The sequence below is a fragment of the Tympanuchus pallidicinctus genome, unplaced genomic scaffold, assembly GCF_026119805.1.
Source record: "Tympanuchus pallidicinctus isolate F22 unplaced genomic scaffold, pur_lepc_1.0 scaffold3, whole genome shotgun sequence".
Classification (NCBI taxonomy): domain Eukaryota; kingdom Metazoa; phylum Chordata; class Aves; order Galliformes; family Phasianidae; genus Tympanuchus; species Tympanuchus pallidicinctus.
The window spans coordinates 96257987-96282547 of NW_026294747.1; the positions used below are offsets into that span (position 1 = coordinate 96257987).

At 41.5% G+C, this 24561-nt stretch overlaps 1 protein-coding gene across 7 annotated transcripts in view; it reads left to right on the forward strand.

Annotated features, from left to right (window-relative positions):
* Positions 1 to 661: 661 nt before the first annotated feature.
* The window catches only part of LRRC3B (leucine rich repeat containing 3B), a 44183-nt gene continuing 20283 nt past the window's right edge, over positions 662 to 24561 (forward strand). The window contains exon 1 of one of the 7 annotated variants that reach the window (XM_052692271.1): positions 662 to 758. The gene's annotated coding sequence lies outside the window, so the exon portion shown is untranslated. Of the gene's footprint in view, positions 849 to 1247; positions 1359 to 3847; positions 4004 to 5140; positions 5252 to 8013; positions 8094 to 19560; positions 19676 to 24561 lie in introns of those variants that run through there. The other 6 variants (XM_052692268.1, XM_052692267.1, XM_052692272.1 and 3 more) reach the window with 6 other exon arrangements.

Here is a 24561-nt window from a genome sequence, read left to right on the forward strand (position 1 = left end):
TCCCCAAGGTAAATAGGAAGTTCACTTTGCATAGCTTGTGTAGAGAGGTGCCAAATGAAGTCTGTTTGAGTGAGAGAAAACCACTGGTGATGTTCCTTCAAGCCTAATCTGAAGGTCTATTTCACAGAAGCACCCTTGTAGGTTAGAGGAGAAGCCCACCCTGGTAAAATCAAAGCATTTTACACATGACCATGGCAAAGGGTTGGTTGGGTTGGGTGCAGAGCAGGCTCATCTATTGCAGCCAAAACGGTGAGGCAGCAAGTTGGCCAAATCGAGTATTATCAGCTGGCAGTAAGAGTTTAATTTTTTATTCTTTCATTCACATTGGATACGCAACAACCCTTATTCAGGATCTGCAGAGGAGCCGTGAGGGCATCGGGGCGAGAGCTGGGGCACCCCGGGAACCCCCCGCACACCTGCCCCGGAACCTGCGAGGAGAGCCCCGAGCATCCCGGCCTGGAGGGGAGCGGCATCCCGCCGGCATCAGCGCTCCGGGGGAACATCTCCCGCCGTGCTTGCGGGAGCGCGAGGGGAGTCTCCTCCTTCCCTCCCTGCCTCCCCCTCTGCTCTCTCCTCCCTCCCGCTGCCTGCAGCCGCAGCGCAGGGCAGGAGGGAGCGGCGGCGGCAGGCAGAGCCGCCCGGCCCGGCGGAGGCAGGAGGGCGGGCGGTGGCTGCTCCCCGGCCCCGCCGCCCCGGCCCCGGCCGTGCCGCCGGCAGGCTCCGCCCGGCGCTCCCATGGCGCGGCGGCTCCGCGCCAGGTGAGGCTGCGCTGCCTGTTGCGCCGAGCCGAATCGCGCCGAGCTGAGTCGCGCCGCGAAGTTTTGCGGGAGGCACCGCCGCTCTGCGATGTGAGTTGCGGGGTCCTGCGGGCACGGTTTGGGGGAGGCGGCACCACGAGAAAAGTGGACGGGGACGGAGGGAGGCGAACGGCGCTGCTGCCGCTGCCCGGGTGCTGCCGTACTGTGCCGGGGCTGGGGATCAGCCGAGGCAGCGGGGGAAGGTGGAATTAAGGGGCGGAGGCTGCCGGGAGGGGGGCTGCCACCCGCAGCCCGGGGGAAACGAGGAGGGGAGGTTCCCCTCCCCGATCCCGAAAAGCAAAGGGAATAGCGCCCGCCGCCGTGCCCGGGTTTCCAAGGCGCCCGTTCGCCGCCGAGGTCGCGCCGATCCGCATGCGGGCGGCGGCCGGGGCGCGGAGCGGGGGGAAGACGCCGTTGGTGTCGCCGTGGGGTTTTTCCACTTTGAGACCTACCTGGACCAGTTGCTACGGAGCAGGCGGCGGCGATGGGGAGGAGAGCAGCTCCCTTCGAACGCGAGCAACAAATGGCAGCGGGGGCGGCGGCGGAGCTGGCCGCGGCCAGGTGAGCTGCACCGCCCGCAGCCCCGTAGGGCAGCGGCGCGGGGGGCGCTGCGGTCTCCGGGCGCAGCCTCAGCCCCCGGGTGCTCCGTGTGCGCGGCGTGGGGCTGTGGGCGGTGGAGAACCCGGCGGGGCACGGCCGCGACCTTAGGGCGGCACGGAAATGTCAGGCGGCCGGCAGAGCGTGTGTGCCTGGTGCTGTGCGGGTAGCAGCAAGCTGTGCCCTCGCCTTTCTGGGAATCTGTGCATCCAGAATTTCCCCTCCCTAAAAATTTAGGACATAGTCTTGGATATGCCAGCGGGAATTTTTCTTTTCCTTCTTGGCTCTTTCCCTTAAAAATGAGAAGATTTTAGAGAATCGGTCAGAAAATCGCTGAGCCCTTCAGGCTGATGGTTATCACCCGATCTTGCTGAGTGTCCCTAGAGAGCAGAAATGGTGTGATTATGGAGCAAGAGCAGTCGGATAACTTGAGAAGCACAGAGGAGCCAACTCCTCACAGAGTCAGAATGAAAATCAAGCAACCAATGTATAGCATTTGTCTTAAAGAAATGAGCCCAGAGGTATTTCCATACATATGGAAATGACAAAATAAGCAACTTGAGAAGATTGTAATTGTTTAAAAATAATAATCCTGACAAAATGTTATAAATTTGGCAAGGAAAGAAAAATAAGTGTTTTTAGAGCCTCAAACTCTTCCTAGGATGGCCTCTTCTGAGTGCCGAACAGTAGCAGGGAATAATTTCTTCTCGTGGTAATCTATCTAACAATTTGTGCATTTAAATTGCAAGGTGTGTGTGTCATACAAAGCAGTAACTGGAAGGCTTTGATACAGGGAACTACTGTGTTCCATTGGCTTACGTGTTGGTATTTTTCTTAGCAATTTAATTAGAAAGGACAGACACACAATGGGCTTCCCGTTTGATTTAGAAGGAAAGAAGAAAGCGATTAAGCTGTAAAGTAAACTAATTGGCAAAACCTTTACTATGTTCAGAGTCTAGTTTTCTAGTTGAGTTTCTGTATCTTGCTTGGAATTAATGCTAGCGGTGTGATTGCTGAGCTGATTCTGCAGCCCTCACTTGTGTGAGTTGCTATGGGTTTCTATGGGATCACTCCTACAGGTAATACTCCGATGACTCAAGGCAGCAGAATTGGCCCCATTGTCATACGGTCCCGCACACAGCGTGCTGAGGGAATGTGCCTCTTGGCCCTATGGGAGGTCTGTGGCTGTGGTGGGGAGCAGCTTGGGTTTGAGTCGGAGTCTCTTGCATTTATTCAGCTGTTGCTGCTGGGGTTACCACCTTGAGGTCTGCTGTAGAGGAGCACTGCTTTTGATGTGAGCAGGGTGAGCTCCTGTAGCTCATGGTGGCTTTCCATTGACTTGGGGCGAGCTGAAGCTGCTCAGCATCTCGGAGAACAGGACCAGAGTGATCGAGGAGGAGGATCAGATCTGCAGCTGTCAAGAATCAGCGTGTTTTGACTCAAATTAATCAAATTAATTAGTAAAAACGAAACATCTTTTTAATAGCTATAGAGGCTTGTGCTCTGGATCCATTCCTGTCCTGGTGAAGTCCTTGGGAGGTTTGCTACAACATGAAAAGAATAGCAAGGTGTTGTGGTTTGCCTCTGCCATGTGCTTCACAGGGTTCTATTTAAAGTCTTTTGGAAGAGAGGAATCTTTTCCTTCTTGTGCTGAAGCTACGTTAGAACCTGGCTACCTTCAGAACAACCACATCATAGGACAGCTCAGGAAATAATCTCCTAGCAGTAGAACTGGAGTTTATGGACCTGTTTTCTCTTACAGTGCAGACTTGGGTGTCAAACCCCTGAGAAAATGTGTTGCTCTACTACAAACTCACCTGTAGATGCTCACTTTCAATAATAAGGCACTTCTAAATCTCGCTTTTAAGGGGTTTCATGTTATGTCATTCCCAATATTTATATGCATCATACAAGGGATTATCTCAGTCAGGAAGGGTTCAAAATTTTTGATGAAATGAAAAATTTAAGAAGCGGAAAAATGTATAGAAATATTTGTTGTTATTGTTTCAGTTGATGAGATGGATGAAGGAAGGAGCTTTTCTCCGTGTAGAATATTGCAGTTTTGATCACTTGCAGGATTTACATGTAGCTACCATCCTTGTCATTTGCATGCAAGTTCTTTGGATCAGTCCTGACTTGAGAATGTGAATTAAATCAGTGTTCTGTGCCCAGCAAAATCAGTTTTGTGGTTTTGCTTCATCCAGTGAATTTTTTTAGTACATATGAGGAAATCTCTTACAAAGCTCTGAAAACCAGACACTTATAATGCAAAGAGAACCTTATTTAAAAAAATAGTGTTTGAGCCAAGAATAAATTATTGGAGTTCATGGAATGCATAGCATTTACCTTGGCCTGTTTGACCAACTCTTTTTAAATATTAGCTTATTTACTAAAAGTCATCTCCTGAAAGGGCAGACTGGGTTGGATACTTCAGCACTGGTATGAACTCTATTGATGAGGCTGTGTTTGTAGCCTGTGCTGCCATGTGTTATGCAGGGACCTAGGCTGAACTTGGAACAACACAATGCTTACTGCTGCCAACCGAGAAATAATTTTTATTCCTGTCCCCCAGATATTTAAATGCTCTATCAAGTTCCTTCAGCAAGCAGGTTTGTTTTTAAGATAGTTTCTTTCTGTGCTGACTTCAGCACTGTGTGTGGGGAAAGCCTGTTGCCATGTGGTTTGCTGGAGCCCCCGATTCCTGCTTCTCATCAGCAAGGAAATGGTGATGGTAGCTGAATTAATGTGCTTGAGGATGTTTGTTTTCTTTGTTTGTTTGGTTTTTGTTCTCTCTGGTGAACATCTTAAGGATGAAAAGAAAGAGAAAGAGAAAAATGGGAACAGACAAAGTAGGCCAGATGCCTTAGAAATAGGAGAAAAGCAAAAGGAAGAGACAGCAAGGAAAAAAGCTCTGGGTGAATGGAGGAGTTGAGCCTTTCTGAAGGATGAAGCATTTGGTGTGGCTGTAGCACAGCCCTTTGGTTTGGCTTGCTGCTGTGCTGGGGCTCGCCCAGAGACTTTGGGGAAGACACTGTGGTTGGGCAGATTTACTTGTTTTCATTGAGTAGGAGACTTGCTGAGGGAATGGGCTGAGCTTTCTGTGCTTCAGCTCCACAGACAGATGAGATAAAAGTGCCTCTTGAGTAAATGGTGCTGGAAAAGGGCCTTTTCAGAGAGACATTCAACTGAGTAATTGGAATTTTTACTTAAACGGAGATGAAAATTAGCACTACAGATCTTGATGCACTTGACTGTGGTTTACCTTTGCTTTTCTGGATCACTCCTACTACTTTGTGTGTCTTTAAAATACATTTGTCTACCTTAATAGCAATTTTGTAATTTTGCTAACTTGTCCTTTGAAAAGAAGCAGAAAGTTGAACTCTGCCTGCTGAATAGTGCTGTAAAAGTACAGTAACAAGAGAAAGGGAGAGGTGACAGGAGTGAGTGATAGCACAGAGATGGGTTGCTGCTCTACCTTGGAAGTAGGAAAGCAAATGGAGACTATTTAATTATTTAAGTAACAATAAACAAAAAGTCTGGTTATGCAGTAAAAGGGGAGACAAACAGTAAGTAGAAATTTGAGAGAAGGAAATAAGGCATAAGAAAAGTAGAAGATGGATGAGCAGGGATCAAGTGGACAGGGGCAGGTTTTCACTGGGAAAATGTAATCTGTATCGATCAGTGTATTGCAGTGCTTCCATAGCAGCTTGACTTCTCCTCAAATGGTGAGAGTCTCATGCAGCATGTTCTTCTCTTGGGGGTCGCCTCATGTTACTGTTTTTCCTTTGGATGCTCAACTGCAACTAATAGGGCACATGCTTTAAGGTGCACGTCTTGGTGATAGACCATCCTAAGAGGTATACTATGTAGATGCTCTTTTAATGGTGTCATCATTTTCTCTTCTGTCAGTGTTGCTCTGGAAGTTACCTCTCCTCCTTTCTCCAGCAAGTAACAAAATTGATTTTAAAGACAAGTTTTTGTTTGTTTGCTTGTTTGTTTTGCAGCTTACCAAAATTAGGCTGCTTACTTCTGCAACTATACTTACTAAAGTTGTTTTGTATGTAAATACTGGGGGTATTCGCTGTTTCGATAGGCTACTTGAAGGACTACTTCTAGGGTTTGTGCTGGGAGTTAATAGGACGCAATGAAAGCAAGTGTTTCTTATTTTCTTTCATCTGGATTGAAAATGTGTATTCCTTGGGTTGGAAGTTGGTATACTTTGTGAGAAATACTTTTGCAGTAGTTAAAAAGTATTAACTTCTATGTGCACGTGAAAAATAGGCAGCAAAAGGATGAAACTTCTGGACATTCAGATGAATTGATGCTGTTTACTGTTGCAGAAGACATCTTAATTAAAAATAAACAAAAGGTTGCTGGGTGTGCAACCTTTGATTCTTGCCAGTGATCTTCCTTCCTAAAGAACAGAATTTGTAACAATACTGAGCAAAATAACTGCAACAAAATCTTCCGTGAAGTTTCTCACTACACTGCGTGCTATTTAGTGGGCAGTGGTGGTTGTATGTCTGGTTGATGATACTCCAGCTTATGGATATTAAAAAGAACAAACAAAAGTTTAAGATACAGATGTTCAAATTACTGAACTTATAGCCCATTTGTAGTTCGTGTTGGATAATGACAATGGATCCATTCAGACTTCCATTTGCATTGTGTTTTTTTTAAATTCTTCATACAGCAGTATTTAAGTACCATGTTAGCCTTATGAAACCCCAGACTTTTCATGTGCTCCTGAAAAGAGTCTGAAGTTGTTCTGTTTTTTTTGTTTGTTTGTTTGTTTGTTTGTTTTGTTTGTTTTTTGTTTTGTTTTGTTTTGTTTTTTTTAATTAATATCTTCTATTTATCTCTGTCCAGGCAAAAATGGTGTTTGCCAAGAAGAAAAAAAATGAATAAATCTGTGCAAATTTAAGAGGTCCAGAAGAAAGAAAAAACTCACAGGCAAAGGCTACTCAGAGGGCCAGGGGTCAATAAATCTAGGGCTCTCTCTGTCTTATCAGCATGAGTGGCCCAGGGTTTGCTGCTGTTGTTGTTTGTTGGTTTTTTTTCCTAGAGATGCTGCAAATGGTCTTTAAAATTTATTGTGATTATTAAACATAATTTATCCTTATTAGTGTCAAAAGAGAGAATGACCCTTAGTTCCTTTTTCCTGAAGTGAACAGAGTGCAATTGCCACTGCAACCTTCATGTAGTCTGACAGAGTTTCTAACCATCCGTTTTGCCTTTCCAATGTTGTTGACACCGAGTCCTTGTGATGAAAATGGGTTGCTTTTAAACAGTCTCTTTTTAACAAAGTTTGTAATAGAATATTACTGGTCTTGAATACTCATCATTGCCAAGCTGCAGATGCACTAGAAGGGAAGGCGTGTATCAGAGGATATCTGCTTTCAAGTACTCATTTTTGGATTTTGCTGTACCCTGGATATGTCTGGTGTTGTTCAGAAGATAATGGTATATAGATCTTCGGTCTGTTCTGCAAGAATATCTCCTCCTTGTTAAAGCTGAGAAATTCCAATCTGTTTCAAAGAAAATGGTCTACGTGACTTTGTAAAGAGGAATGTGAGAGGAAAATTATTCTTTTCTAGAATCTTCAAATTAAGAGTGGAACAACTCCCCACACACAGGGGAGTGCCTTAGAACACAGCATACCTTAGAACTTCACTTGTCACCTCTCAAACACCACAGATGACTAAAGCACACCAGTTCAAATTGAGTAAGAACATCTCACCTTTGATTTAAAAGCAGTGCAAGGATGAAAGCATGCACTCAGTGAGCAATCTTTCCCCTGTGGGTGCAGATTGAGGCAGCTGAGCGGAGTTGCTTTGTCTGTGCAGACTAGATTCCTTCTCCCATTCTTGTTTTAAGCGTTGTCATTGAAGAGTTAATGATTTCTGTTAAGAGATTCTATCGGTTACTTACTGTTTCCAGAATCTTTTGCAGTTTTTGCTCTTTGACAGACATCACTGTATATGTATTATGCTCATCATTTTCATCAATTACACGTTATGTTTATTGGTAGCTCTCATGCATAAATACTTATTTTGCTAGAGTAGGAGACAACAGGATTTAAGTGTGTAAGAAAATGGTCTTTGGCTCGGAAAAAAAAAAAATTGTGATGGATACAAATGGTATATCAATAACTTTCTATCCAAAAACTTTTCTTGCAAAGCGACACGACTGTTCTTCTTGCCAGTCACGGCAGGTGCTCCATCTGTACAAATACTGCCTAATTTGAACCAGTCAAGCTTAACATTTTTTTTCCCACTATCTGCCACATTCTCAACAAATTTTCTCAGTTCTTTAAACAAGTGTGAGGCAGCAGTGTGGAACAAAATGGACAGAGGCCAAGCAATTCCCTTAATTATAGCAGTTGTGTAGTGTTTTTTTGTTTTTTTTGTTTTTCTTTTTTAACACATTGAACAACAACCGTCAACTGTGCAGTGTCAGTATCATTGCAGCTTCCCTTGGTGGTGAGCAAAAAAAAACAAAAACACTTACATGAATCTGTTAAAGATTGAATCCATGCTGTTGCATCATTTACTATCATCTCAGCCCCTCTCATTGTCATGCTGCATGAAGAACTGTGGATGTATCAGCTATGCACTGCTCTTTTGATCCGGTTTGCATAGCAGTAACTGATACACTTCTTTGCCTTCTGCCTGTGCTGCCCAAGAATGCTTCTTTCTTGTAAGTAATAGGGATATTTGCTGTTACACCTTCACTGCTGACTTCAGCTCACAGATGCGTATTTATTTTTTTTCCAGACAAAAAGCTCCTCTGCTTGGTGCCTTTCTTGTTATGGAATGAGACTGCATATTGGATACAATCAAAGATTTTTTTTTTTTTTTTTGCATAAATTTGCAAAATATGTGTGTGTGAGTTTGTGTGAAAACACTGTTCACATTTAGAATGTTTGTGTAGCTGTGTCACTGCATACAAACGTACTTCTACTGACTCTGCACTTTCTTCAAAGAATGTAGAGAAATTCTCTCCATGCAGTGTCATCTCTGTGTATTTTCTACTCCGTGTTTTTACTGTGACATGCATGACTTGCCAAGCAATGCTTTGGAGATAAGTAAATTGCTTTAAAAAGTTTATGGCTGTTTGAGTTAGGTTGAGCAATCATTAGAAAACCATGAGGTGAATGAGGAGGCTGCAGGTTGCTCAGCTCCTTTATTTTCCTCCTGCCATATAGATGCAGAGCAGGTAATCAGTGGTTTGCATAGGTTCCCAAAAACAGTCTTGCTGACTGTGGTTATTGTGTCTTGGATGTTTGATGTTTTAATAGAGCAGATTTAATCACATTTACTAAAGTGTCTTGTTTTTAATTCTGCTTCTAAAAGCTGTGCATTGCAGCTTTGAATCCTACCTGATCACTTGGGCTCATGCAAATGAATACAAATACTCAGGCTTGTAGAACAATACTTTCCACTTGCTCCATGCAGCATCAGTCACTCCAGTACTAGCGAGGGGGAAACGAGGCTGATTCTGTGAGCATTTGCCCTTCCATTCACTTGGCTCCTGTACCAAGGCCCTCTCAATTTCCTATGTATCTGCAGTTTCCTCACTTATGTATATGTATTAGTAGTACCTTTCTTCATTTTGGAGCACTCAGTTGCAGGTAAAGGACACTGACAGCATAACTTCTCAGTGACTTAAATACCACAGCTGACAGAGATTTAATTGCTAAGGATCAGCTATTAGCGAAGCACAATTCAATATTTCAGCCTAGGGAAAAAAAAAAAAATGTTTGTTTTTAATTGCAGATAATGAGCATGATGTGGTCGGTTGGTATGAATCAATTTTGGCTGACTACTGAGGTGAAAGGTTTGCGGTAGTGGAAATCAGAGACTGGGGAAGGGGGGACTTCTTGCTACCAGCAGTTATCTGTAGTGTTGTCACCCACACCCTTTGCTGTTCACAGAGTTCCCTCCTGGCACTTTTGGATAGAAGGCTTGCTCCTGGAAATAGTTCTGTTTCATCCTGAGAAATAGGCTCTAAACTTTATCCCTTCTCCAATATAACTTAGGCCAGCTGCTTTTATTTGACAGCTTAATAATTGTACCTAAGCTGCCTTTGAAAATATTTTGCTTAGATTTTATTAGAATTGAATGTATTACTTTCTCAAAGGATTTTTATAGTTCTTAGTAAATAAAGAATGAATCTGGGAAAAAAAAAAAAAAAAAAAAAAAAAGGAAATTAAGTACTCCTTGTCTTTACTTCCAAAACAAAATTGATGGGAAAATGTGCTAATTATATTCTTTTCTAATCATTTTCACACCTGAATGGAAAGAAAAGAAAAACTCCTATGCATAAGCCTTTTGAAATCTGTTTTCTTGTGCCATAGCCTTTGCTTTTTCCAATTATAGAGAAACATGTATTCCTCAAATGTGATCAGAAGAAAATTACTATTCAACCGCTGTGATAACCAGTGAAACATGGGACTGAAAGTCAAATAACCTACTGCTCTGCGGCAGGAGTGGTTTTGGAGCCTTGATTTCAGTGTTGCAAAGGGGAATGAGCCCTGTTGTCACAAGAGTAATGATGCACCTATGAATATGCCAGAACACTACTTGGAAGGACACCTCTTTGCTTTAGGGGATCTTTTTGATTTTGGAAAATTCACCTTGGGTCTTTGAGGCTGTGCTGTAGTTCCTCTTGCTGGTGAAAGCTTTTGCTGTTAGTTGAGTGTTTGATCTCTAAAGAGATATGGATGCATTTGAATAGGGAACTTGTTTTCTTTGCCTGTCCAGAATAAAAACTACAACACAATCACCAACAAACTCACAGCCAGCAAAACATAAAAGCCAGCCTCTGACAGCTATAACTTACCACATGTGAAGGGGTTGTTGTTCTTCAGTTTGGTCTTGAATTTTTCAGGCTTGGTGTGATATGAGAGGACAGTGCTGTCTACGAAGAGCTGAGAGGGATGTATCAGGCCAAACATCTGTCTAAGAAGACCTTGCTGAAGAAAAGGAGGGCAGAAATATCAAAGCATGCTGAAGCATTTTCTATTAAGTTTGCAATTCTTTGGCAAGACATAAATGATAAAACATCCTGCTAATGCATTTCCTTGCTAAGCTCACAGATGCTCTCTTGGTGGGCTAGTTGGAGGTGTATTCCTTGCCCAGGGAAAGCTGGCATTATGGATGTGCATGGGGTGTGGGTATTTGTCAGGGCTGAGACAAGGACCCTGCTACAAGAAACAGCTTGTGGAATCTGTAATCCCGGGAAAGCTTCTTGATGAAGAGCTCTGTGTCTGCACGAAGGGCTGAGGGCCATGAACAGCAGTGGGCTTCCCTGAGAAGCTGGCATCTTAAAAGTCTGTTCAAGTTCAAGCCTGGTCTTTTCTATAAACAGTGAGTTTTGTTATGGAACCAGTCCTAAGTATAAAAGGAACTATGACCACTTTTCAGTACCTGCTGGTGCGAAGCTTGGCTATGTGTACTGCGCTCTAACATGCCTGCATTTGAGTTATTGACCAGAATCAGCAGTGTGAGTCAAAGATGTTTTAAACTGTGTGGTTTACACAAGGCCTTCAAGGTTCTGATTCAGTGCTCCTCCAAAACCTCAGTGAAAAGAAGTGCTCAGTTCTTTTCTCTTAGTAGCGTGGCTGTGGGAGTGTGGGTTGGTGAGCTTTCAATGTTTCTGGGAGCGGGGGAGTCCCATGTGACTGCTGTGCAGCGTGGGTCTATAATCTCTAGCGTTCCTGGTATTACTTTTTTTTTTTTTTTTTTGTAGTTCTCCCCCTCCTCCAACTTGTGAATCTTTGCTTTAATTTATCTCTGAATCTAAGTCATGTTTAAAGAACAAAGTCCATTAGAGATATTGACACAACCAAGAGAAATGTTTCTAGAAGATGCAGGTCACCTTTGGAGATTACAAACGTATGTCTTCCATTTCTTAAGGGAAAATGGTCATTCTGGACAAGAAAATAAATTCTAAAGTGATAGTTTAGAATAGTCTTAACCAAGTGCAGCACCTCTGCATTTCCCAGTCGGTGCTGCAGAAATGTTCTATTATAGCATATCAATGTACTTGGTTAATCAAAAGTAAACTTTGTGCAATTTTCCTCGCAAATATTTGTGTACTGATGAGAATGTTTACAGTCCATGACCTTTTTACTATTTTATTTTTATCTTACTGTGTTTTTATTGCTGCTGTTTTTCGAAAGCCATACTAAAGGTATCCTCTTCTGAAATTTCTTATGGGGAGAGGAGCCATGGGAAAGTTTGTAGGTTCAGATACAAGACTAGGAGTTGTTCAGAGGTGTTCTCATTTGTGATTCGATAGCTATTTGTTTTGGAAACCTCAGTATTGCTTTTCTTCCTTGAGAATCAATTGCATTTAGTGATTAGAAGTATTCCTGCATAAATCTGAGCTCACTGAGGTTGCTTTGATTACAGTCGGTGTAAAACATAACAGATTTAAGACCGTAATGTGCATGCAGTCTCAGTTTTATTACTTGTATGAAAAATCATAATGAATACACCTTAAGAATGAATATTAATCTTACTGATTTGGACATACTATATACCCAAATGGAAAGTGAAGCATTGTTTCTAATTTGCAATACAAAAATACTTGAAACAGCTATTTTTGGTACTTCAGTATAATCTACTGAATTCATATCTACCCTTGTCATCTGACAGCCTGCTGAAACAAGATTCTGCTCAAAATGATAAAAGTGACAGTTGTACAATGTGTTTTATTCCTGCCGAGCCCTGTTATGTAGTTAGTTTGGGGAGATTGGGATCTTGCTTCACTCGTTCAAGGACAGTCCTTCGGAAAGGATTTGCAGAATTTGTAATTGTGCCCATAAATTCTCCCTCCCCCCTGCAAGTATGGTACAATTTCTGTTGCGGCCCTTCTGTTCTGAACTGAGGAAGAAACAATTCTCTCATTTTTTGCTTATTGCCTCTTTTTGAAACCCCAGTGATTTCATCCTGCTTGTGGTGAATCCCTCTGCCACTTCAGCAGATCTTCCCCTTTTCTGTAATGTTTTTATGTGGAATTGCTTCTGTGCTGTCAGCATTTGACCCCTTGCAGGTGACAGTGAATAGAAGAAATGACCTGAACTCTGCCCTTAGCTATGCTTGTGAAAACCTGTGGCATTATACAATTGGCTTGGAAAGACTTAAAAAAATCTCATGGAGAGTTGTTCTGTAAATGTTAGACAAGGCTGCTGTTTTTTTCACTAGTACTTTTTATTTTAAAGCCATACCTGAACTGCAGTCAAAGGTACTGTTTCACAGCATTGAAATAGAGAGACAAATTTGGAGTATGAGGTGTGCTGTTGACAGTGGATCTTGCTACTAAAACTGCCTTAGCGAGGCACAACAGCAGTGTGCATCTGTGGTGTGAGATGGACATGTTCCATGGACTTCTGGCTCCCAGCCATGTTCAAACCACTGGTCACAATGTGAGATCCCTTCTGTTGCCTTTGGGAAGGGGCCAGACCCTTCTACTGGCTACAGATGGCAGTGGCGGTACCCAGGGTTCCCACCCCATCTTCCAATCTGTGGTGACTCTGTGGCATAGCAGGTCTGAGGCAGCCCAGGTCCTCCCTGGGCCAGGAACATAGGGCTTAGGTCTCACCCTGGTGAGGTAGTGGCACAGGCTGCCCAGGGAAGTGGTGGAGTCACCGTCCCTGGAGGGGTTTGAGAAACTTGTAGAAGTGGCCCTGAGGGTCATGGTTAGTGGGCATGGTAGTGATGGGCTGATAGTTGGATTAGATGATCTTAGTGGTCTTTCCAACCTTAATGAATCTGTGATTCTATGACCCATGCTCCTGGCACCATCCACCTGGCAAACACAGGACTGAAGAATGTAAAGGAAAGCTACTCATAGCCCCTTGGGTCTCTAGGCAGCTGGGTGAAGGGCTAGGATCTGGCCAGTGGTGGTGTGGCTGACCACTGTTCTATTTGCAACTATAGTGTGTGGCATACCTGGAGATGTATGGAAAGATCCATGTGACCTTTTTGTGTCAAAGGTCAATGCAGAACAATAGGAAAAAATGTTCATCGTGTAGAGGGATATGAAACTGACAACTGTAGTCACACTCCTTCGAACAGGTAGCATCTTTGCCTCTTGCACTCATAGAATGTATGCATTTCCTTCTGTGTGGAGTCTCCTCCTCTGAGATAGTAAAGACCCATCTGGATGCTTTCCTGTGAAACCTACTGTAAGGAACCTGATTTAGTGGAGTTGGACTGGATGATCTCCAGAGGGGCCTTCCAACCCCTACAATTCTGTGATTCTGTGATACTGTTCTTCACACAGCTGGTGCACAAATAGCCAGATAGCTTGAAAAGCTGTCTCTCATTCTCCTTAAAACTGAACCAAACAGCTAGAAAGTTATTACAGCAATATGCTTAATCAAATTAAAGATACATTCAGAAAACCCTGCCTTGAGCCATTTACTTCTTGTTTGTTTGTATCTGACTTGTGATCCGACTGACACAACAAGACAAATTATGAAAGTGAAGGAGTGAAGCAGAAGATACAGTGAGATATATTATGCACACCTCCAGTACCATCACCAGATGTATTTATCTACTTATTTTTTTTTGAAAAATTTTCAGAAAGAAATGTTTTTTTTTCTCCTAGGCTGAATGGATTGTAGTACTCTTCACCGTTGCTTAATGTGGAATTGGAGTAAGATAGAATCGAAATTAGATGTGAATTGTTTATGTATCCAGTTAGCTGTTGTGAATGGAGGGGAAGGGTATTAAAAGCTGTTAGTTGCAATGATTTTTACTGCACTGACTACATGGTCTGTGGCTAGAACCATAGGCTCTGGAGGATAACCTTGTGTCTTGTACTACAAGGGCAATTCTGGGAGGAAGGAACAAGTATCTGCCAAAACACTCACTCTTGAGCAGCAAGGTTGCATCTTTGTTTTGTCGTGTTACTGGAGAACCAGTGGTGTTTTTCCTTCAAGGCCTAATGTTGTTTTAGTTATGGTGGGGTTTTTTTGTATATCTAGAATAGAAAAAAAAAGAGAACAAAAATTTATGATGGTATGGTACAGCGTGTTCATGAGTTTCCTGTATTCAAGGGATTTCCTAACAAGAATGGAAACCTCTGCAATAAATATTCCTATTTATGTTAATCTTCTGTAATCAGTGTGCAGTCTGAAATAATTACAATGAAAACACCCTCTGCTCCAAACGCTCACAACTTGCATTTATTTCAGGCTTTTTTTTGCCTCAGAATTCTGAAAACATAATCCTTCATTCTGCTCCGCTTCATCTCCTTTGCATGAATTTATCCAACAGAACCTTTTGTGAGCTTCATTAACAATGGTCATGCCATAATAAATTACATAATTTGGGAAGTTTTTAATTAAATAAGTTTTTTAAAAAATCAAAGCATAATAAATTAAATTAGGTAACATTTTACCGTAATGAATTTCCACATGAGGTATGTAATGAAGTAGACCAAAGTATAATCTATAATCTGAAGCTTTTAGGCTTTGCATCTTTACTAGTCAAAGCCACAAAATGTTTTTGGTTTTTTTTTTTCAGTCTTTTTTGAAAAAAATTCATATGTCAAACATAATTTGCTGTTCAATGGATTATGCAAAGGTAGCAGAAAAATGTTAGCAAAGACATAACCAAGAGTGTGTTTGACTCTCAAGACACATCTTCCAGCCCTTCCTGTTCCATTCAGACCTGTTTGCAAAGTAGCTGTCCTTCATGTATTCTTTCAGCACTGGGCAGAGCAAAGAGTTTTTGGTAAAACTGTTTGATACGTTTGGAATGAATCATAGAATCACCAAAGCTGGAAAAGACCTCCAAGATCATCCAGTTCAGCTGTCCACCTACCACTAATATTTCCCCACTAAACCATGTCCCTTAGAACAGCATCTAAACATTTCTTGAGCACCTCCAAGGATGGTGATTCCACCACCTGCCTGGGCAGCCCATTGAGCACCAAGGCTCTATGCCAGTGCTGTGTGCATTTAACTGGGCTGCTTGCCCAGGCACATGGGAAGGAAATATAGGATCAACCTCAGCTCATATGTGCAGTGCCATAGTAACTCCACAGACATCCTCAGCAGCTACCAGCTGCTACCTTTGCTTTCATCTTCTCCTTGCACCCAAAAATCATAAGATTGCTATATGATTTTTTCACACAGAGGGTGGTGACACATTGGAACAAGTTGCCCAAAGAGGTTGTGATGCCCCATCCCTGGAGGCATTCAAAGCCTCCAGGCTCTGGGCAACCTGGCCTACTGGTTGGCAACCCTGCACATAGCAGAGGGGTAGAAACTAGTTGATGATTATGGTCCTTTTCAACCCAGGCCATTCTATGATTCATTCTGTGATTCCATGATGCTCTGCCTCCCAGTCTCCTCCTCTGCTTTGCCCTTGTAATTCCCCTCTTGAGTACTGTGGCTAGGCCTGGAGCCCCCCGCACAAGAGTGATGTGGAGCTGTTGGAGCAAGGCCAAAACATGAGCAGATGGCTAGAGCACCTCTCCTATGAAGAAAGATTGAGGGAGCTGGGCTTATTTATCTGGAGAAGACTGAGGGAAGATGTAATTGCCGGCTTTCAGTACTTGAGGAGAGATTATTAGCAGGAGAGGAACTGACTTTTTACACAGTATGGTAGTGATAGGACAAGGTGCAATGGATTTAAACTAGAAGAGGGGAAATTTAGGCTACTTGTTTAAAAAAAAAAAGTTTTTACTCAGAGAGTGGTGATGCACTGACACTGGTGCCCAGAGAAGTTGTGGATGCCTCATCCCTGGAGATGTTCACAGCCAGATTGGATGCGATTCTGGGCTGCCTGATCTAATGGGTGGCAGTCCTGCTTAAAGCAGGGTGGTAGGAGCTCACTGGTCTTTAAGATCCGTTCCAACCCAAGCCATTCTGTGATCCTATGAGTTTCTTACATGGTGCAACCATCTTACTTTCACCAAGGGGATGTTCTCCATATAAAGGATTTGATCCCAAATTTCCTTTCTATGTACAGTATGCAGCTTCATGACAGTGAATGGTGCTTTGATTTTCAGATTGTGATGGGATTAAGCAAAAACCAATGGAAGAGGACATGGAAAGAGAATTTTTAAAATTATTAATATTGATTTGTGTTTTTCCCAGTATCTCCAAATGATTATAGGAAGCAGTGCAAAGGGAGTAAGCTTGGAATTACATTCACTATTTTGATTTGATGAGGCATACAGAGAGAATAATATTTTATAATCATCTTTCACAAGGGCAAATGGCTGTGTAGAAGGCTATGAAAAACAATGATTAGTATTTGTGTCTCTGGGAAGCATCCTTTCCTTTTGATATTTTAATTTAGAGCTGGTTTAGAGAGGTGAGATTAATGCCAGCAATGTCAGGCTATATTTTGGGGTGGGTTTCTGTTTTTTTGAGGATCTTGCATTATTCTTTGCATCAACATGCTCTCAAACTGGGGAATTTGACTTTTGGATGTTCCACTGAAGAAAAAAAAATAAAAAGCAACAGGTTATTTGATTTGTGTATGTACATATAATTAGGGCATGCAGAGTGAGCAAAAGATGTGTGATGAGGGAATCTCATGAAGGCAAAGACAGAGGGGCTGTCACATTGTGACAATGCTGCCTGTGGTACAGTTAAGAGTGCCAAGTCTGTCCCCTCCTACTCAGCTGTCACCTCATCTTGGGTCACTGCAGGGGTAGCTCAGTGTCATGGGAAGCAAAAAAAAAAAAAAAAAAAAAATGTCTGTTGCATTTTAATGGTGCTTCTGGCAGTAATTCTGCTTTCTGCTAAAGACATGTAATACTTAACCAATTGAAGTCTGTTGTAAGAATGAAATGGCAGCTTGTCTGAGATAGTGTATAACTCATGAACCTGTTAGCAGGTGGATCTCTTACAGCTCACTGATTCACAGGCTATAGTTAGTTTTTCCTCAGAAGACTTTATACAGCATTTCAGTATATCTAGATAGCCCATCTCCCTCTTTCCTGTCTTTTTACATCAACAGCATAACTGCTGTAAATCTAGAGAAGGTATGAGGGCATAAAGTTTATGTAGCAGAAGAGCATCTGTTTTACAGAAAGTACCCTGTTTAGGTTTTAAGCATCCTGAGCCATTGCCAAAACAGACTCCTGGAAGAGAACGCTGCACAGAATCACTGCTGTCATCCTCTGTAAAATTTTAGGTAACTTTCCCCTTTGGGTGGAGAACCTCAAATGTGAAGGATTTGGGGACAAGAAGGAAGAAATTCTTGCTCTGTGAGTGACACAAATTAGATGGCTAAGGTAGAGAATGAGATTAATTGTATCTGGAAAAGAATATTTTAGAAATTAGTCTTGATGACAGGAGTGTGTCAAATTAATAAATTTTGTATTTTTGGAATTATACAGTATGTCATAGGCCTATTTTGTTCCAGGGAAAATGTGACATCTTCTCCCATTGTGTGTGAGTTTCCAAAAGGATGAAAAGCAAGGAAAATATAAAGCTAAAAGAGAAGTTGTCAATTGGAGCAGCATGCAGAGAAAGGAATTGACTGTGCCATTTAAACTGTATAAATCAACAGTGATGTGCCCTATCTCTCAGACCCTTCCGGTATCTCTGTGTGTTCAGACTGCTAGATCTGTTTTCCATTTTCGACAATAGATTTTACCTTGACCTGTGCAGACAGTCATATCCTTTTCCATAGCGGTGACTTCCCAGAGAACATAAGCATAAATCTGCTCTGTTGCCATGAGGTACACACTGTGCCTCACAGCAGATCTGTTTTTTAACTTACAAGAATGTATGCAAGGGGATTTTGCTGCACTATGGAAAATATTTGAGCTGCATTTTTACCTACCAACATTTTATTTCTTCTGCTTCCAGAATCTGAATAGTTTAGAAAGGAAACATAGAGCTACCATTGGCATTCTGAAATGGTCTTGCTTTTCAGAACATTGCTTCTGTAATCCTTCTGGGGAAGAGGAGTTCCCTATCTGTTCCAAGGCAGTCAGTATAGTTATGAAAATGTTCAAAGAGTTGACAATTAAGAATTATCTTTCACTGCTGCTGCTTTGTTTCTAGAGTAGTGAACATATTTTTTGGAATGGAATTAAATCCAAGTCACTCCAGGGGCCACTGGTATCTTGCAAATGCTAAATTAAAGTGTGCCATGTGCTGTGCACAAGGGGTGGTCAGTAGTGGCTTGACAGAATTTAATTGTGTGTGTGGCAGGGGTGCTCTGGCTCACTGCATGTGGGTGTGATGAAGCCGCAATCTGGTGGGAAAACGACCTTTCACAGCCCCTTTTCTTTTTGTGAACAGGAGGGAAAAGTTACCCAGCTGTTTTCTATCCTGCCTTCTGGTGAGGTGGTCCTGTAGCCGGCCTCCTGCACAGACACTTTTTGTTCCTTCAGTTCATCACCTTCCCTTTGTTGTTTTTTTTTTTTTTCCGCTTCCAGGCTGCAAATACGTAGAATGAGGAACAAGTTAATTAGAAACAGTGAAACAGGGATGGAAGCTGAGCTAACTTAGAAAACAGTAGGTGAAGAAGCAGATTCAGATTGGATAGAAATAATGTTTATGTCCTTCAAAATTATCTTCTTATTAAGTTATTGAAGTATAGTTTTGGAGGAATTGATACAGAAATCACAAAATTGTTTGAGTTGGAAGAAACTTTTAAAGGTCAACTAGTTCAATGTCCCTTTTTGGGACCTGCTGGTGTATGAAAGTCCCTAAATGGCATATTGTCCTCTACTTCTCCATTTTGATCACCATCTATTTTCTCTTTATTTAGTGACGTCCTCACCTTTCCCAGCTGTTTACTCCCAGCCCTTACTCAAGCTTATGTAGTCAGTGCTCAATGTGTTGCGGCATGTTTGGGCTCAAAGAGTGTTAACAGGGAGAGAGCCACCAAAATTAAGCTTATCAGTCTTGTATTTGGGGCAGCACTCACTGGATGGGGAAGTTTCACAAAAAAAAAACAGAGCTAAGGACCCTATTCGCACACTTTCCTTCTCCCCATTCTCTTTCCATGTGTCTCTGAGGACTAAGCTAATCAGGCAACATTCTGCTGGCTACAAATAAGGTTCATGGAGAGTGATAAGCATGGCCTGTGTAGCATGCAGTAACTGAAGGGGTAATTCATGCAATGAATTTTGATGCAGTGCTAAAAGCAGTACAAGTACAGGATCCTCAGGGAGGAGCATGCTGCCTTGGGGAAGGAGCGAGAGCTGTGGTTGCTGCTTGGTGCAGGTGCTGTGGTTGATTCAGTAGCAGCAGGGCAGAGGAGTTGGAGGGAACAGTGAAGCATCTGAAGGTACTTTTGGCTTGGGTTATGTTTGGAAGTTATTGTGTGGAGTGGTGGCATTTTGTTAATCTACTTACTAATTTGTGATGGCTGTAGCTGAATATTGAAAACTTATTTCTAAACAACTGGCATTTCGTACCTTGGTGAGGAGACAGTTGCTGAGTGAAACAACAGGTGTAAATTGTGAATAGAAGAGAAACCAACAAGTGCAGCTTTTTGTGAACCTGCTCACCTCCTTCTCTGTGTGATTTTGAGCAGCTGGGGCTGTGCTATCTCAATTTATCTTTGGTAATCAGGATATACATCTCTTGGGATGTGTTTTGCTTTCAGTTGTTTCGTTGGAAATCTACAATTATTAACTAGATTAGATTATTTGCATATAGACCAGCAATACTGCAAAGAGAATGTGAACAATTTTATCAGTGTGGAGAGAAGTACTCTCATTTTGTGAGAGCCTGCTGTCTTTGTTTAATCAAAGAAGATACTACTTGAATATAAAATGAGACAATTTGCGCTGTTGTCTTTTTTTCTTTCATGGAGAAAGAACTAATGTGCTAATCCTTGTAGAAGTAAAACTAATAGAGTTTTCGATACATTAATTAAAAATAATTTGTTTATTAGAGAATGCCATTTTCCTAATCTTTAATACTTATGACACCTGTAAAAACATAGGACACAGTACTTTGCCAAGTTAGTTACGGAGGTGTATATTGCTGTAATCGGATTTCTTCAGCTGATTTGAATGTTTTGCAGGGAGATGTTTTCTCCTTTGAATGCCATGGAGGTTTGCTCTCAGTGGTCCACTGGCTTCCCTCTATGTTTTTTAATGCGAGGCCAAGTAGGTGTGTTTATGAGTTGCTGTCCTAGACTGCTTTCTCCAGAGGTGTAATTTAGAAGCTGGTACTTCATTCATTATTATGCTTGCCTTGCTCTGAATCTACAGTTCGGTCTGTTGTTCAGGTTGCAGAATGATGACTCATTCCCTTCCTTCACTGAGTAGTTGCACTTGATCTTATCCCATTCTTAGATTAGTTTTTGTGGAAAGCTAGCAAGAAGTGCTTACAGCATTCACTAATTTGACTGATATATATTGTTTTTTTACTGAAAAAGACAAAAAGGTTGGTTGTGGCTAAAAAGTTGTTTATAGATTATTTAATTATGCCTCTTTTGGGCTTCGTACAGTGGAGGTAAGAAGATGTTCTCTGTTCATTTCTAGTAGGCATGAGAAAAGTCAGCTTGTACAGTACAGAAGTGGTTATATTCAAGAGCAGGATATAGTGAAACCACAGGAGACATCTCATAGTCTATGGAAATCCATGTAAAGAAAGTAATCCTAGTGGAATGTCTGGTGTATTTGCAGAGTTTCTTGTAGAAGGACAGTTTTCTACATGGAATGTCCCCAGGTGACTTAGCAGAATCCTGCTGGTGTGAACGTCTCCAAAAAGTAAGATAAAGAAGAGAAGTGAGAGATGAATAAATAAATCAGTGGTGGAGGGAGACATGGTGACCAACTCTTTGTTCCTGGAATTGCACCCTCAGTGTGGAGGACAGCATTAAGTATGTCCCAGATAGGTTCCTCTCACTCCATCTTTACTGGAAATTAAGATATTCTTCGCATGAATCCTGTAAGAGAGAACTCTACAGTAAGGAATATTGTGCCTCCAGAATTAGATATAAATCATCACTCGCATAATGGACTATTTCTTTATTATCCAGAAGTTTTTTCTGTTCTTTGATTTGGTTTTCAGAGTCTGCACGTGTTGATTTTCTTCACTTCCCATGTGGTCCTACCACATGGTGGAGGAAGGACATTCAGACCTAAATTATTTCATCTCTCAGAATCTGTCAGTTTTCTAATGTCACTTTTTTCTTCTTGGTATTGCTTCTAGTATTTTTATTTAACTTTTAAAAGCAGCATTTAGGGTTCAGATTGTTGTCTTAAAACTGATTGATACTGTTCACTATTAAAAATGTCATGGAGGACTACAGATGAAAGGACTGTTAGGATAGGACAAGGGGCAATGTTTTTAAACTGAGACAGGGGAAGTTAGATATTAGGAGGAAGTTTTTCACATAGAGGGTGGTGACACACTGGAACAGGTTGCCCAAGTAGGTTGTGGATGTCCCATCCCTGGAGGCATTCAAGGCCTCCAGAAAGCGTGGTCTGGTGGTTGCCAACCCTGCACATAGCAGAGGGATTGAAACTAGATGATCGTTGTGGTCCTTTTCAACCCAGGCCATTCTATGATTCTATGATAATTCTGCCTTTTTGTAGATTTTTTTTTTTTAAAATGGGATTATTTGCCTATATTAATGTTTTTTGCTTTGCTAGGTCTGTGTAGACCACAGGCTTTAATTTATCTAGGCAATTCTAGCTTGTTCACTTTTCAGATATTCATCTTCTAGCTTCAAATTGTAAGGAGGAATTTGCAGAGAGGAGCTATCATGGAATTTGAAGAGTGCCTTTATGCTCAGGGTAAATAAGGAATCTCTTTTTATTTATATAAAGGTCTCAGACAGTGACCTAGCTGACAGGGTCATTTTGAGCTGACCTGGATCACTGTATTGTGTGGACTGCAAGCAAGCTATACGAGGCAATAGTTTTGTTCTTATCTGCTTGTAAGTGGTGCCTTTATGGTGCCTTTAAAAGTAACATAGAGTTAACACTGAGGGCTCTCAGCTTGCTTTCCAAATGGTGCATTCATACCACTTCTCTGATAACCACATGCGATCAGTCTTCACCTCGTAAACACTTCTTGTGGCCATTTGGAGGGCATGTATCACCACAGTTTGCAAAATCTTTCTTCATCCTGGCTGCAGAGCTGTATTTGCAGAAGTTAGCAGTAGAGTGACAAGATTCAGAGCTGGAGTTTCTCAAAGTGTAGTTACTAGTTTCCTTCAGGGCATGGGGAAGACAGCCTTCCCTCCAACTCTCAGCTGGAGTATCACTTAAAATCACTTTCCTTCTCCGTTGTGTTTCATAGTCTGACTGACATTGAGCTTTTCCAGCAGTGAAGTCAGTTGAGTGATATTCTGCTGAGAAATTTTTGGCCAACTGAGACTGGCATGGAAGAAGAACATGGACTAGTTCTGTTTAACAGCTTGTGCAAAATTTATGTAGGAGTGTAAGGAAGAAACTGTCACTACTGAATTGCAGAAGAAGTAACTGTAGGAAAAATGTTTAGAATTTAGGAAAAATTAGAGAAAATGGTGAGCATGGATTGAATGTGAAGCATCAAGTTCAAAAAGAGAAGCCATCCAAATGCTTCTTGGGAAATCAGTAGTTTTCAGGGAGCAAATTCTGTTGTATCTTACTAGTGACAGTAAGGTCACTAGAAGAGGTCTGTAAGATTTTGGTGTGTATCATAGCTTTACCACATGGCACTACTGCTTGCTTACTACAATTAGTGAAATTTGTTTCTCCCAAGAACAATCATCCCAACAGGGCATGGACAAAGATGTTGGCTGATGGTATTTTTTCACTTTTTTGAGAGAGAAAAAATGTCAGTTGCAAACAACCCATGAAAAGCAAACGACATTTCACTGATAGTGTTCTATGAACACAAACTTTTTGTGTAATTTTTTTATAAAGACAAATAATAAAAAAAGCAGGGTAGCTTGCAAGCAGAACCTAAAGCATGCCTTTGAAAAAGCGTGAATTGCACTTCTTTGAAGACAGCAAAATATTTACTTAAATTAATGTGACCCATTTGGTGTTGTAAGGGAAAATATTTTTACATTTCGTTTTTTCTCCGTACTGTAGTATTGAATCTTGCTTACCTTTTGTAGTCATGCATGAATGTGCTATACTAAGTAGTATTTTTATGAGTTATCTGAATTTCTTATGAACTGACCTATGAATTAAAAAAGACTGCTTGAAAAAATAAATTCAGATGAAATTAAATTGAAAGATCAGAGCAACTCGTTATTTGCTTCTTCTCATAGATAATTCAATTTAATTTTTCCTTTACATAAATACATATGTTCCCTCTGCTTTTGTATCTTGCTAGAATTGTTTCCTACGGGGTTATTTTCTGCATTATTTGTTCCATGTGCAATTATTTTTTTTCATCTATCAAATGAAATGACGATACTGTAAAGTGAAATAAATAGATGAGCAGGTTAGCATTCAGAAACGTAGAACGTTTGTCCAGGAAATAGGCTTTCAAGTGGACATAATCCAGTTGGTGAAAGTAATGAGGCTAAACAGAAGAGAATGAGCATTTTTGTGGGGAAAGAAATATTAAGAAAAAAATATGAAGCCCTAGGGAAAAATTTACAAATAGCTACTTTTAAACATTCTAGCCTTATGATTAGAAAGAACTCTCTCAAATAAAACAGAAATAAAACCTCACTGGTGCTCTTGTACCAATCTGCGTCAGCTCTGTTGAACTGCTTTCAAACTACTGTGTGATAGGTAAGGGGCAGCCTCATCTTGCCACATGATGATTGCCTGGAATTGTGTATTTAATTGCTTCCTTGCTATCACCTCTTTCCCACCACGAGCAGCAGCAGGCAGTGGTTGCTAGCAATTCAAGGTAATGACTGCAGGCAAAGATGCCTTTTTTAGGCTTTGTGCCTAAGGGAGCACCTACTCAGCATCCACAAAAAGTGGAAATTAAACCTGTTGCCTTGGAATGTAAACCAAAATTGTTTAAAGTATTTAAAAGGAATTTCTCTGCTGTCAGTCTTTGGTTAATTTTAAATGTATTTTTGTTACTGCAAACTTGAAAATTAAGATGATGCTTTTTTCCAAGACATGAACTACATGGTACCATCATGTAGCTCCTTTGCCTTCGTGCAGAGGTTATTCCCTTGCATGAGTTTCTCCCTGGTTTGTTCAGTAGTGGCACTCCCCTTCCCAGCTGCAGGTCATCTAGACCTGCAGAAGTACA